The sequence below is a fragment of the Leiobunum rupestre genome, chromosome 5 (assembly GCF_980474605.1).
Source record: "Leiobunum rupestre chromosome 5, qqLeiRupe1.1.hap1, whole genome shotgun sequence".
NCBI lineage: Eukaryota > Metazoa > Arthropoda > Arachnida > Opiliones > Sclerosomatidae > Leiobunum > Leiobunum rupestre.
This window is the reverse complement of record NC_143388.1, coordinates 50,820,664-50,835,070: the sequence shown is the minus strand read 5'-3', so window position 1 is coordinate 50,835,070 and position 14,407 is coordinate 50,820,664.

Sequence of the window (14,407 nt, the reverse complement as noted above, 5' to 3'; positions counted from 1 at the left end):
AACTTTGATTTCCCATAACTTCGAATTCCCATAACTTTGAATTCCCATAACTTTGAATTCCCATAACTTTGAATTCCCATAACTTTGAATTCCCATAACTTTGAATTCCCATAACTTCGAAATCCCATAACTTCGAATAGTAGTTTTTTGGGTACGGAAATGCTAATTATTATTCTCAACTCAATGGTGAAGTTTGTTTTCATTGTAAAGCTCTCTTGCGGAAGTGAATAGGAGAAAGCGTGTTGATTTCAAATAAATGATGAAAAAAGACTATAATTAACGGAAATAAAGGAAAGATTCAATAGGCCATATCATAAGTAACATAATAACAGTAAGTATGACAATTAACGAGATTTACAACGGAACTGATTTTCATAGCTATTGCGCAATCCAGATGTTTTATCAGCACAGAGCCCCCTGGTGTCTAAAACACGCGAGACTTCCACCTAAGCCAAAATATCGGCGGAATATTACACTTAATTGATAAAATAAAAAATAAAATTCGGCGGCACGAGCCCAAATATGTTTTTTTCGCACGCGTGATTCGCACGCGGGCTTCAAAACAAAGGCAAAGTTCCTCACGACTCCAGAACGGGCTCTCCGATATTAGGATTATATTCTTAAAGAAAATTATTCACCAAGGACGGTAACTTCAAGAGAGTATCTTTGTCGCAAAAAGGTTCTGTAAGGAAATTAGAATTAAAGCAATAGAAAGTGTCCTACTTATTGTAGTTATGGCACCTATGGCTATATCTAGTTATATATTTGAAACTCAGGTATTATAAATATCATACGTCTATAATATTTTCAATAAGTATATCACTTTGGAAAATATTTTACTAACGTCTCGTAAGAGCTAATCACAGAGTGACGTCATCATGGTACGAAAATCGCCCCGCTAGACACGATAACGAGCAGACGCAAAACGTCACCGAAGTCCATTATAAAGTCTCTCGTATCTAGCTCACAGTAAATGTTTTGCATGTAAAAGGAAGTGACAGACTTATGTAAAATATTATAAACTTATGTAAATATGTACTGGTGAAATAACATCACCCGAGTTCAATTGATAAATTACCTATACTTGAAAATTATCATTAATGATTATTTGTAATTTAAGATTAAATCTTGTCACATCAGGGCCGTGCCGAGCTTTCGTGGGGCTTCGATTTGCACCCCCGCCCCCTTGAACTTTTGCCGTGGGCACCTTCAGCTTGCGTGCCCCCTAACAGTCCCTCATGGGCCCTTTTCAACGGGACAATGCTGATTTTGCCCCCCCCCCCTCCCACTTTCCCCCCGTCTGCACGGCCCTGTGTCCCATATCAACTTATTTCATATCTCAATCTAATAATCACCCCGATAATCATCCCCGATCATTGCCAATTTATTTGTTGAGAATTTGAAAGACGTTTTATGGACGATATTTTCTTTGTGTGGTCAGGCAATAGACAAAATTTAGACGCTTTTCACCAATCTATTAATAATATTAATTCGAAAATTAAATTTACTTTAGAATTAGAAAACTCTGGTCGTTTATCGTTTTTAGATATTAATATTGAGAAAAACCAAAATGGCTTATGTTTCACGATGTACCAAAAACCAACTCATTCAAAAACGTTTCTAAATTTCAATTCCAATCATCCTCACCAGGTGAAAACATGAGTGATAAAGGGTCTAAAAAGCCACATTGAGAAAATATCTGATAATCCCATTTTAGATAAACAAATTATAACTAATCAATGAACAAGCTCGGACTATCCTAAAAATTTGGTGACTTCTATTCTGAACCAAAATATAGTTCAAAAATTAAAACAAGTTGATTCTGAAAAATTAAAAACATTGGTTCTCCCATACATGAAGAACACGACGGAAAAATTAAAACGTATTTTAAAACCATTTGGTATAAACCTAGTTTGAAAATCACTATCACATTAGGAAAACAACTTTCAAAATTAAAACCAAACATTTCCGAAGAAAATTTACGAGGTGTAATTTATGAAATTCCCTGCTCGTGTTCTAATGTATACATTGAAGAAACCCAACGTTCAATTACCGATAGAATTAAAGAACATAAAATTTGTATAAAGAACTGTGATTTGACAAATGGTATTGCGAAGCAAATTTGGGAAAATTCTTAGAAGGCATATTTATTCGAAAAAAGGGTACTTTAAATTTAGATAGAGGCTGTTCAGAAATAACTAACTGGGGTCTACTTAATGTTTAAAATTATATTTTTATTGTAGTATTTATTCCATTTGGTATCTGTTTTGTTTCACGTTCTTTCTTTTTTTTGTCACACATGCGCCCGAGGGGCTGATCACTCCGCGTAATCGGTATACAGAGCCGTACCTTTGACTGTACTAATGGGATTACGCGTAATCTTTGAATTCCCTGCCTTTGGCAGTGCTAATCTAAGCATAATCCGGTGTACAGACTTTCTGAGAGTGGTTAGCCCCTCGCATGCGCCTCACGCGACATGCTTTAAAATCTCGTGTTTTTTAAATTTATATTAATAGGATTAAAAAAATGGATTGATAAAGGGCCACGGCTCGAAACGTCTCCAAATAATAAATTTATACCGTGTGATCTTCTCCAGTTTCATTGTTTTTTAATCACAGTAATATCTTTTAATCAGTCATTTAAATTTCCATGAAAAAAGATTTGACCATTATTTCAAATAATAATTTAGAACATTGTTATTTTGTTATATATTTTTTATACTCACAATATGATTATAAAAATTTTACTTGCGTTACGTATTATTTTGTACCCTTTGACGTTTTCAGTATAGGGACGTCACCACTGCCTTAATTAGCGAAAACGCATCAAGGACCGAAAGTCCTCTCGAGGTAGTCTCAGCCCAGGGTCGAACCCGCGCCAAGTTTTGTCGTGTGAACACGGTTGTCCCAGGCTCGGACCACTTCTAAACCGCTCTAAAGTGTCCGTGTGGAAAGGGCTTAAGACATGGGATTTTGACCTCAAATTGATCAAAAGTTGATCAATTTTGATGTTTTTTTTTATTAATTTTTATAAATTTTTTTAATTTTTGTCATTTTCAAAATTTTTAAATTTGTTAAAATTTTTCACAGGGGGGTCCTAGGAATCGGTCAGAATCCCATGTTATTTTCAATGGGAAAATTTCCATTTGTTGTTGCCAAAAATATTTTTCGTTGCCATCGCAAAACGGTTGCCCATTGAATAAATTCCCTTTAGGATTTTTCAAGTTACACGAAGGTCTACCAATCCCCCGAGTTTGAACAATATCGGTGGGTTACACTTCGGGATGTCTCCTTGTGAGTAATACCATAAGTAACATAATACTGTAAGTATGACACTTCCTATTCTCCTAATGATAAATTTCTTAATGATAGTCTGTCTCGGCAATGACCATATAAATCATTAATAATAATAATAATAATAATAATAATATTTATTTCGCAACACAAAGTTTGCAGGCAACCACAGAGGCAAAGCCTATACAGGGTGGTTACCAAAACAGTACAAACAATTAAAATAAATAATTTAAAAACAAATACACAATATAAATTATACCAGATATAAATTAAATTATAAATAAATAAATTAAGAATTTTGAAGAAGCCAATCCGAAAAGAAGAACTCTGAGACCAAAGACCGAAAATGTTGAATTGAAAGAGAAGTGGCATTCTACCGGATTTCAGCTGGCAAAAGATTCGAAATCCGTGCACTTCTGAAGAAGAAGGAATTTTCTAAAGCCAAGCATCTAGCAAACTTTAGATTATACGTAGGGCAGGTCTTCCGGGTGCATAATGTCATTTGGTCATCTGTATTAAAGGTCGGTGACTTAACAATTTTCAAGAGTGTGACCATATCCGAAACACTTCTACGAACGGAGAGTGGCCAAAGGTGAAGATTTCGTAAGCGTTGGCTATAAGGAATATGACCAGGCAAATAAGACCGAGGCTACTTAAGGTAGTAACTCGGGAAATTACGCTGTACGCGTTCCAGTGCTGCAATATCCTTATTGAGATAAGGATTCCAAACTGAAGACGCATAGTCCAGCACTGGCAAGCACATCGAACGAAAGAATGTGGTAGATGCAGACGTAAAACCAGTGGTTCTACGAATAAGACCACAAAAGCGGCGAGCTCGATTGCTAGCGTAATTAATGTGGGAGGTCCACTTTAGATCTCTTGAAACGACGACACCGAGAATCTTCATAGAGTACACACGGTTAAGTGGAACGCCATTAATATTATAGGTGACATCATCATGGGACTTCCTCCTTGTAATTACCATGACGTTTAATTTTTAATATTGAGGGAAATGTTGTTGGCCACACCCCAATTTAAAATACTAGTGATGTTATCTTGCAAGTTCAAAAGATCCACGGAAGATCTTATTGCGAGAGATATATAGCTGTCATCCGCATACTGATATAGATAAAATTTTGAAGTCAACACAGATGGCAGATCAGACACAAAGACGTTGAAAAGTAATGGTCCCAAAATTGAGCCTTGAGGCACTCCAGAACGCACTGGAAGGTGCGTGCTGAATTCACCACGATAGGTCACTCGTTGAAAGCGATTGGATAAAAAATCCCGAAGCCAAAGCAATACCTCACCAGTGATCCCGATTCTTTGAAGTTTAAAAATAAGCCGCTTGTGGCAAACGGAGCCAACGCTTTTGACCAGTCAAACGACACCACGTGAATGTCAGTTGGGTTACGCTCATCGAGAAAGGAAGACCACTCGTGGAAAGACTTCAGAAGCTGGTGCGTGCAAGAGCGACCCTTCGAAATCCATACTGCGAGGTAGGTATTAAGGAACTGTCTTCCAAGAACTTATTCAGCTTCTCGTAATCAATCGATTCCAGTAATTTTCCAACGACAGACGTGAGTGATATAGATCGATAATTTGAAAGATCGTTGCGCTTGCCCGACCCTTTGAAGACCGGCACAACATTAGCAAGCTTCCAACCAGAAGGCAGAGAAGACATTGATAGTGATAACTTAAACATTTTCACCATCGGGTCAATTATGGCAGGAGACATCAATTTAAGAAGCCTAGGATGTAATACCATCCGGCCCACAGGCCGATCCATTCTTCAAACGTTTCAAGGCGTTTTTTCTGGTGTCGAAACGGATGGTAGAGTTAAGGCAGTGTCTGACGTGCTAAAGCTTCGGTAGAAGAATTCACCAAAGGCCTTAGCTATGGCCAAAGGACATGATATTTGCCCATTCTTTACTTTAAACGAAGACGGTGGAGGGAGTTGGGACTTTGAGCGGACGAAACTCCAAAACCGCGTAGGATAAGTAGCAATGGTATCATGCAAATTTGACACAAATATACATATGCACCTCTAGTCTTAGTTCTCAAAGTGTTGTTAAAATACCGATACTTCTTCCAATCAAAATCTCTTCCCAACCATTTGGCCTTCCTAAAAAGAGAATTCTTCACGTGGCTCGCGTGAACAAGACCAGCCGTAATCCAGGGCGGACGCTTCTTTCCATGAATGGTTATACTCGGAACATTGTCCCTAACTCATGCCCAAAAGAGATCAAGCCAAAGTTCCCAAGTCACATCAATATCACTTGAAGAAAAAACAATGTCCCAAGGAGCGTAGTACAAAGTGCCTGCAAGATCATTTTTAGACCGATCTTTGTAAGTGAGAATAGTTCGATGAATTCAGTAGCCCCGCCAGGATTTTTTCGCGAGTAGGCACTGCGTGATTAAGAGGACCCCATAAAAAACTCCTTTGTAATTTTTGTTGTTCTTTAACTAGCCAAATTGTATATAATTATTAAAAAAATTTATTATTATTAAATCAATAAAATTTTTATTATTATTAAATTAATAAAAATTTTATTATTATTACCAACTTTACTTTTAATCGAAGAATTCCACCCTACGATTACCTCTTTACCCAAATTCATCAACTACTTATTTAGGCTTGTCTCCCCCATTGTTAAGGGGGAAGACTACTGTGGCCATTGTCTAGTTTCGCGCTATTTCAAGCTGAACTGTTTTATTGTTGTGTTTTAACTTATTAAATTAATATTGATGTGTAAAACAGCCTCTTGCTTAGTGCTTAAAATAATTTTGACAATTTTAAATTTCAAAGTAATCTAATTATTACGTTTTAATTTGGACCCCCGGAGCTAAACACGTTGGGCAAGCGCCCAAACTACCCTATAGTAGTTGACCTCTTGAACAATAATTTTTCTCACTAAACTTGCTTTTAAATCATGACATTTTTTTTTAAATATCTAATATTGCAATAAAGTTTCCCCTATTCCCAATATTGTCGGCGGATGTGTAAGTGTTCCCCTGAAGTGCTAAATCTTGTTGGGCACATAAAATAATCACTTCCACGTGTGTAGATAGGACCTCTCCTCTCTGTTTCTAATAACGTCTAGTCTATGGTGGTCGTTAACCTGGCAAACTATTGATCCACGGGATTTGGATTCCATGTAGTCTAAGTACATTTTGTAGGCTAGTTGGTGAGAAGATTTGATGGAAGTGAAGTGTTCTTCGAATTGTGTCCCCATATTTTCCAATCCGAAAATCCCTTTAGAAATGCAGTGTTTCTACTGCTTAAAAAATGACGGCAACAAAAACAATACACTGCATCCTTTGCAACTGAATATTCAATCATTTGATATTTGTCATACCAAGAAGAATTGAAACCTCGATTTTTACCGCCAATTAATCTTTTAGGAAAAGGATTTAGTTTAGGCTGAACTGGAAGGCAATCTTTATCTAGACTACTATCCAAGTTATTCAACGCGAGTAAGCCCATTTCTTTTGAATTGGACACGTTGTTTGATGTATTTTGTGCATGGTTAGAGTTGGGGTTTGCAATTACTTCTGCAATTTCTCCTTAATGAGTCGGTTCCATTTCCATATCAGTACTGACGTTTGGAAGAACTTCAGTATTACTAAAACAGTGACTGTTATCAGTCTCCAAGGATTCTAAACCCTTTCCCAATTCTTTGACTAGGTTTTTCTCAGAACTATAGTTATGGCTTTGCGTCGACGATTTCAAAAAACGTGCCATTGCACCTTTCTGATTACTAACGAAACTATATTCCCTTTTCCATTTTTCTCATTTTTGGGACCCAGATAAAAAATTTCTGGTACTCATATTTGAAAATGCTACTATTATACAGGGTCTTTTTTTTTGCTCGGAAAAGTGTTTTTTTTTCAAAAACTATTTATAGTACCGATTTCAAATTTGGAAGGTCAATTCTCTATACCGGGGGACATCAGTTTGAGAAATTTGAGCGTTTTCGGTAATGTTTTTCACCAATTTTGAAAAATTATTTTTCGACCACTAGGTGCGAGATAAAAAATTTCTATTATAAAGTTGTAGGCCGTCATCGAAAACCCTTAAAAATTGTTCACTCGACGAAAAACAACTTATTTATCAGTGAAAATTCGAGCTTGAAAAATTTACAAGTTGGTGAAGCCAAATTACGATTGTTTGAAACGATAATTGAAAAGGGAACAAGTCTAATACAAACGTAGTAAAGTTTTCACACTTGAAAAAATGTACACGTTTGGTTTTTAAATGCAGATATTTTATTCACATAAATTTTTACAAAACATTTTCAATAATATCACCATTGGCTGCAACACAGGTTTGTGCGCGGACAATTAAGTTCTCAAACGCTTTCTCTACCATTTCTGGTGTGACGTCTCGGCAAGCACTGATTATTCGTCTAATGAGTTCCTCCCTAGTTTCAATGGGCGTGGCGTATACCTTTGCTTTAACGAATCCCCAGAGAAAATAATCCAGCGGTGTTAGGTCAGGTGACCTTGCTGGCCAATGCACTGGACCATTTCTCCCTATCCACCTTTCAGGAAACTCGTTGTTGAGGTGCTCAGTTACTTGCCGGGAAAAATGCGGAGGGGCGCCATCTTGCTGAAACCACAACTGACGTCTTTCAGCCAATGGAAGGTCGTCGATTGCGTCACTCAGTTCGTTCTGTAGAAAATGTAAATACCTTTGGCCGTTGAGGTTCGTCGGCAGGAAAAAGGGAACAATCAAACGGTTTCCAACAAGTCCAACCCAAACATTGACCCGTTCAAATTGAACCTGGTGATGATATTCAAAACCCCAATGTGGGTTGATGTCAGACCAAAGATGGCTGTTTTGATGATTAAAGAGCCCATCTCTAGAAAATGACGCTTCGTCGGAGAACAAAACATGGCGCAAAAATTGTCTATCTTCTTGGACAGCATTTAGTAACCAGTTGCTAAATTCATAACGTCTTTGATGGTCTCCGTCAATTAGTCCTTGGTGGAGCGTAGCTCTGTATGGGTGATAGCGATTCTTACGAAGAATTTTCCACACACGATTTGCAGAACAACCCAAATCAGCAGCGGCGTTAGCGCAACTGTGACGAGGATATGCCACAAAGTACGCGAGTACATTGTTCTCGAAGTCTAAATCCGGTTGACCCAATCCGCGAAACCTAGGTTGCAAGTTACCAAATTGATTGAAATCGTGAATTGCTCGTCTTACTGTATTTACAGATGGTGCTCCATTTGGATGTCTTTCTGCGAAGATTTCAGTCACTCTTCTAAGGTTTTGCGCTGCTTCTCCATAGTAAATGGCAACTATCTCGGTACGCTCAGCTACTGAATAACGAGGCATTGTTCGAAATATTATCAAACACTGATAATAATCTCCCAAAGTTTTCCTTTAAATACCCAATGCATGTTTAGGATTGACCTATAGCCTCGTGTTTTTTAAATCCGGTCGTTTTTTTAACCAAAGTTTCAACTGGATTAGGTAATTCGGTTTCAATTATCGTTTCAAACAATCGTAATTTGGCTTCACCAACTTGTAAATTTTTCAAGCTCGAATTTTCACTGATAAATAAATTGTTTTTCGTCGAGTGAACAATTTTTAAGGGTTTTCGATGACGGCCTACAACTTTATAATAGAAATTTTTTATCTCGCACCTAGTGGTCGAAAAATAATTTTTCAAAATTGGTGAAAAACATTACCGAAAACGCTCAAATTTCTCAAACTGATGTCCCCCGGTATAGAGAATTGACCTTCCAAATTTGAAATCGGTACTATAAATAGTTTTTGAAAAAAAAACACTTTTCCGAGCAAAAAAAAAGACCCTGTATACTAATAGCGAAATAACCTTAAAAAGGTTTAAGAAAATAAAGCTTAGTTAAAGCTATGTAGTCTTCAAACAGACTTTTTAATAATATTATTATTATTATTATTATTATTATTATTATTATTATTATTATTAAAAGCCCTGAAAAAAGCGGTTTGAATATTTTTTCTAGAATAGCTAATTAGCCTTGAAAAAGGCTTTTTGAATAATTTAGCTAGAATAGCTAATTAGCCTTTAAAAGGGCTTTTTAAATAATTTAGCTAGAATAGCTAATTAGCCTTGAAAAAGGCTGTTTAAAAATTAGCTTAAAACAGCTAAATAGCCTTTAAAAAAGCTGTATTGGCAAAGTTAGTCTCGGAAGAGACTTAGAAAAAATTTGACTTGGAGAGAATCGAAATTGAGAACTACCTGTTTGTTCATGAGCAGAAAACGAAATAAAGAAACGCGCGTTTTCTGAGACAAGTCCGACCACCATCATTAATATCATTAACCGACGTCTTTCAGTGTCATAATAATGGTTATTATCAGTAGCGGCGCTAAGGGTAGGCTGAAGTGGGCTTTAGCCCCCCCTGCATTTCTGAGAGGGGCCACATATTTATAATAAAAGGGCCACATATTCATAATTAAGAGGCCACATATTTTAATTTATGAATTTTCATTATCTCTAGAAATTTGTTTTATTGCCAAGAAACCTTTTTTCTGGAAAAAATCTTTCCAAATCAATTTGTTTACTCAAAAAGGTAGTAGACCATAAACATATGGATTCGGGAGGAAGGTAGCGGAAATTGAGATAAAGTTGAAAAGAAAGGGGCTTATGGGAATTTAGGGAAATATCCCAGGCATGCACGTGTCCCCTCCAGGTCAGATACAAGGTCAGTAGGGGGTCTACAAAACGCGACGAGAGCCGCAACAATAAAACGACCTTGCTCTTCTCGCTTCCTGGAAAATTTTAGGTTTTTTCGATTTCACCACTTTTCCGAAATATGGTCAATCCAAGGTTCCCGCTAAGGGCCACAAAATAATTAGATCACCTGTGAAAAAACCTTAGCGCCGCTACTGGTTATTATGTTAGTTATGATATTATATATTAAATGGTATATTTAATTTTAATAATAAAAATATTTTGGTACGCCCTTAAAGCAAAGTGTTTATGGGTTGTATACTATTGGACTGAATCCCGTTTGACCGAATCCCATTGAACTGAAAAGTATTTTCGTTTATAGCCCAACATGGCGGGATTCAGTTGAATGGGAAATTTAAATCTGGTTCGTTTTCACTTCGGGTAGGTTAGTTCAGGTTGGGTTAGGTTAGGTTAGGTTGGGTTCGGTTAGGTTAGGTTAGGTTAGTTCAGGTTGGGTTGGGTTGGGTTAGGTTAGGTTAGGTTGGATATGGTAGGCAACTATTTCACGTCGGGTCTTATCAAGGTTATTTTTCAAAATTAAACCCGGAAAATATCAAATTTCAAGGGAAAAAGGTCTAAAAATACACGTCAGTACGAAATAATAAATATTTAAGACATAGTTTAGTCCAAATTAGATATACTATCGTCACGTTACCTACGATATATAAATATGTATCACTAACGGTATATTGAATGAAAACCGCACAAAACGCGGTTTTCGGTCGATTGGAATTCGGTTGAATGGTACATTCGGTCCAATGGTCTACAATCGTGTTTATGTAGTATCAGGGGATTTTAGCGTATTTTACAATTGTTCTCTTTCTGTAAAATGAATAGCATCGCTCTTCGATTAGGAAAGCCCCAGAATTTGTCATAATTTAGAAAAAAGGCTCCGTTGAAAACTCGTAGGTTTTAGGTTTGGCCCGAGGGGCAGTTCACTCCCATGATTAAATCTGCATTCTTGGTTGATTAAATCTTATTAAATTTGATGTCTGTAGCTTTGGCTGTATTGAATTTAATCCGATTAAATTTAATGTCTGTAGCTTTGGCTGTATTAAATTTAATCCAATTAAATTTTTAACCTTGATTACTTCTGCACTCTACGAAGGAGTGAACTGCCCCTCGGTTTGGCCTCCGGTTTGGCCTCGGGTTTGTCCCCGTTGGGCGCATTTCATTTCGCCGTCTAGCTTACCTGCAAAAAGTTCCGATTCCTCGCCTGCTTTTATTTTTTGTTGACGTGCTTCGGTAAAGCTAAATTGTATCGAAAAAATTCCAAATTCGATTTCAAAGAACAAAATGAGCAGAAATGTTAAAAAAAATTAAGACTCGATGCAATGAAGTGAATAAACGACTACAGGCCAGCTCTTATTTTCAAGGAGTCGGATTCTACCTAACCTAACGTCATAAGTTAATTAATTACTAGCTCCCTATAAGTTAGACAGACACATAGACCTAATAAATTTGGCGATTTCTTCCACTAAAAAAAAAATAACGTATATGCGCAACCTAGTGGATGGGGCCAAAACTACGGTTTGAAATTTTAAAAAGATTTACTTTCGCTCGCAAACCGCAATGCATGATATTCCGGAAGCAGTTCCAACCCTATAAGGAATTTTTTACGGCCAACTTATGTTTTATCGATATTTTTACAACATAATGGAGGTGGTCAGTGCTTAAAACAGCTGTATCCGGGATTCTAACAACACAGAAGCGTGATTTTTGGCTTGGTGTTAAATAGTCAGTTTTGTGATATTTAGTTAGTAAATTATTTATTATTTTATTTCAAGACAGTGGTTCACTATGAATTTTCGTGACTTTTTAAAGGAATCTTTAAAAACTGAGTGCCATTTAAATAATACTGAAGGAAATATACATTCTGACAGAAGTTTGCTGTTTGAAAGAATATTGCAAAATAATATGTATGATGAGATAGTATTTAAGTTAAATAACATTTTTAAATTGGAGACAGATCTTTTGAAAAGAAAAATGAAAACCAGGAAAAATCCTTTTATGAATGACAATGACCCTCCTGAAAGGTGTACATCAAAGTCTTTGACTAAACCAAATGAGACCATTGAATCTGAGCCACCAAAGAGGAAGAAAAAACCCAAACCACTAATTCCATTTGGAACTATTGTTATGTTTCGTATAAATTATTTAAGGCAAGCAAATCTATTAAAGCAGAGCTTTTATAAAGATATGAAAAAACTGACATTAGATGAAAATTTAAATATGGATGATTTGGAAAAGAGTTTTAATTTCTTATCACGCTCCACCTATGATTACGGGTTTGAGAAACTTAGATGTCATGATTTGCCCAACATTGATTTTGGTATGGAAGCTGAAGCTGAAGCAAGTAACGAAGATGACTTGATGATGGATGACGATTTTGATTTTGATCATAACGTATTAGACCAACTAGAATTTCAAGCTATGGAATTGCATTCTAAGGATAAATTAGATAAACAATTAGTTCAAATTGACCAAAATTTATCATTATCCAGAGAAATTATGTGCCTTGAAGAAGACCAAGCATTATACAGGTTAGCAGGAGGCTCGATAGGCCAAATTAAAAATGTGTCAAAGCGCCTAAAAGAAAAATATAGTTACACTTTAAAGCAAAAAATCAAACAACGAAACATTTACAATATGGTGAAAAAAATATGCCAAAATAACAAGTTGGCAAGCCAAAATATACCTCTCCTCGGAAGAATGGTCCCTAGTGGTATTAATTTCTCGACACGACCCCCAAAGATATCTCCGCAATTCAGAGTTATTTACGAAAAACGTATTCTCGGTTCAAACCCTGCCCGGTATAAAATTTTAATTTTAATTTAAATAATTGAGACGAAACAATCGAGTTTAATTTATTCAGAATATTATAAATTAAGTAGTTACAACAGCGAGTTAGACTTACTAAAACAATGCACAATTGAATTTAACCCTTTTTACAGTACATGTTTATCAGTTGAATATAATACTAAGCAAATTTTAATGAAAGAAATATCTACAGATGGTATTTGTATTTTTCTCGCTTACGAAATACTTGCCGCATCTTTAACGCTTATTTTATTTCAACGCTCGTAGACTTCCAGTTGACGTTGTGACACATACCGCATGAAAAAGACCAATGCCGTCCAATTTCCAATATCATATAATGACTCGCACACCCAGGAAATCATTGACTGCGTTAGAAATCGTAGATATCCAAATATCCACATCAAATATATTTACAAGAAGCAAAAACCTTACCATCAACAAAGCACAGAGAGCCACTTGACTAACCGCCAGCTCTTAAAGCAATTAACGTAAAATTACCTCCTTTGAATTAACACAACTATATATAGGTCGTTAAGAATACCCGTAAATAAATAACAAAAAAACTAACAAAGTGGACCACCCACAGGGTCTACCCTTTAACCCTCTAATCTCGGCTGACTGCGCTAAAACAAGATTTAACCTTTAAAATTTCATTCGTAAAAAAAACCAGATTAGGCCTTCATAAATTCATTAATAAAAAAAGACTTTATTACCTATTATGCTTACGATGCGTGTCTTAATTTCAGTGAACCTAAGCAGCTATCGGTGGTTCTGTGGTAGAGCGCTCGACTGCCAAGCCGAATGGTCTGGGTTCGAAACCTGGGTGGCGCATTTGTTTTTAATCAATAGAGAAACGCTAAATTAGAATTTCTTCGATGCAATAATTTCAATTTCAATTCTATTTCAATTAAACCAAAATTTCGTACTCTATTAAATACGCTTCCGATAAAGCTGAAGGTCTAATTTTCAATAAAGCGTAACAAGTGTCGGTGGTTCTGTGGTAGAACGTCCGCCTGTCAAGCAGGAGGTCCCGGGTTCAAATCCTGCCCGATGCGATCGCAAATTGATACTAAGACGAATACCGTGTACAACTAGTGGAAACCCTGCCATTGGACGTTGAGAGGTAGCATTACACTCCGCACTCGGTCCGTCCCAAAGTCATTAGGAAGAAGTTGGAGAGAAAATGCCCAGACAAACACATCAGACTCAACATGCACAACCATCAGAACACATACAACTCAACACTCACAACCTACGCATAAACATTACAAAAACGTAATACACCGAACCGTCACGACGGTGAGCGAAAAAACACCATCCAAACCATACCGCAAATGATTCCGTTAACACTCACCGTCACACGGTGGTTTTGCCAACCCTTCGAGAAACTGCGAAAGCAGAGATCTCGAGAAACTGCGAAAGCAGAGATCTCGAGAAACTGCGTACGCAGAGATCTCGAGAAACTGCGAAAGCAGAGATCTCGAGAAACTGCGTACGCAGTGATTACACTTTGCACCGAAAATGCGAACGCGTTCGCAGGCCTGACAGACAGACCCACAGACAGA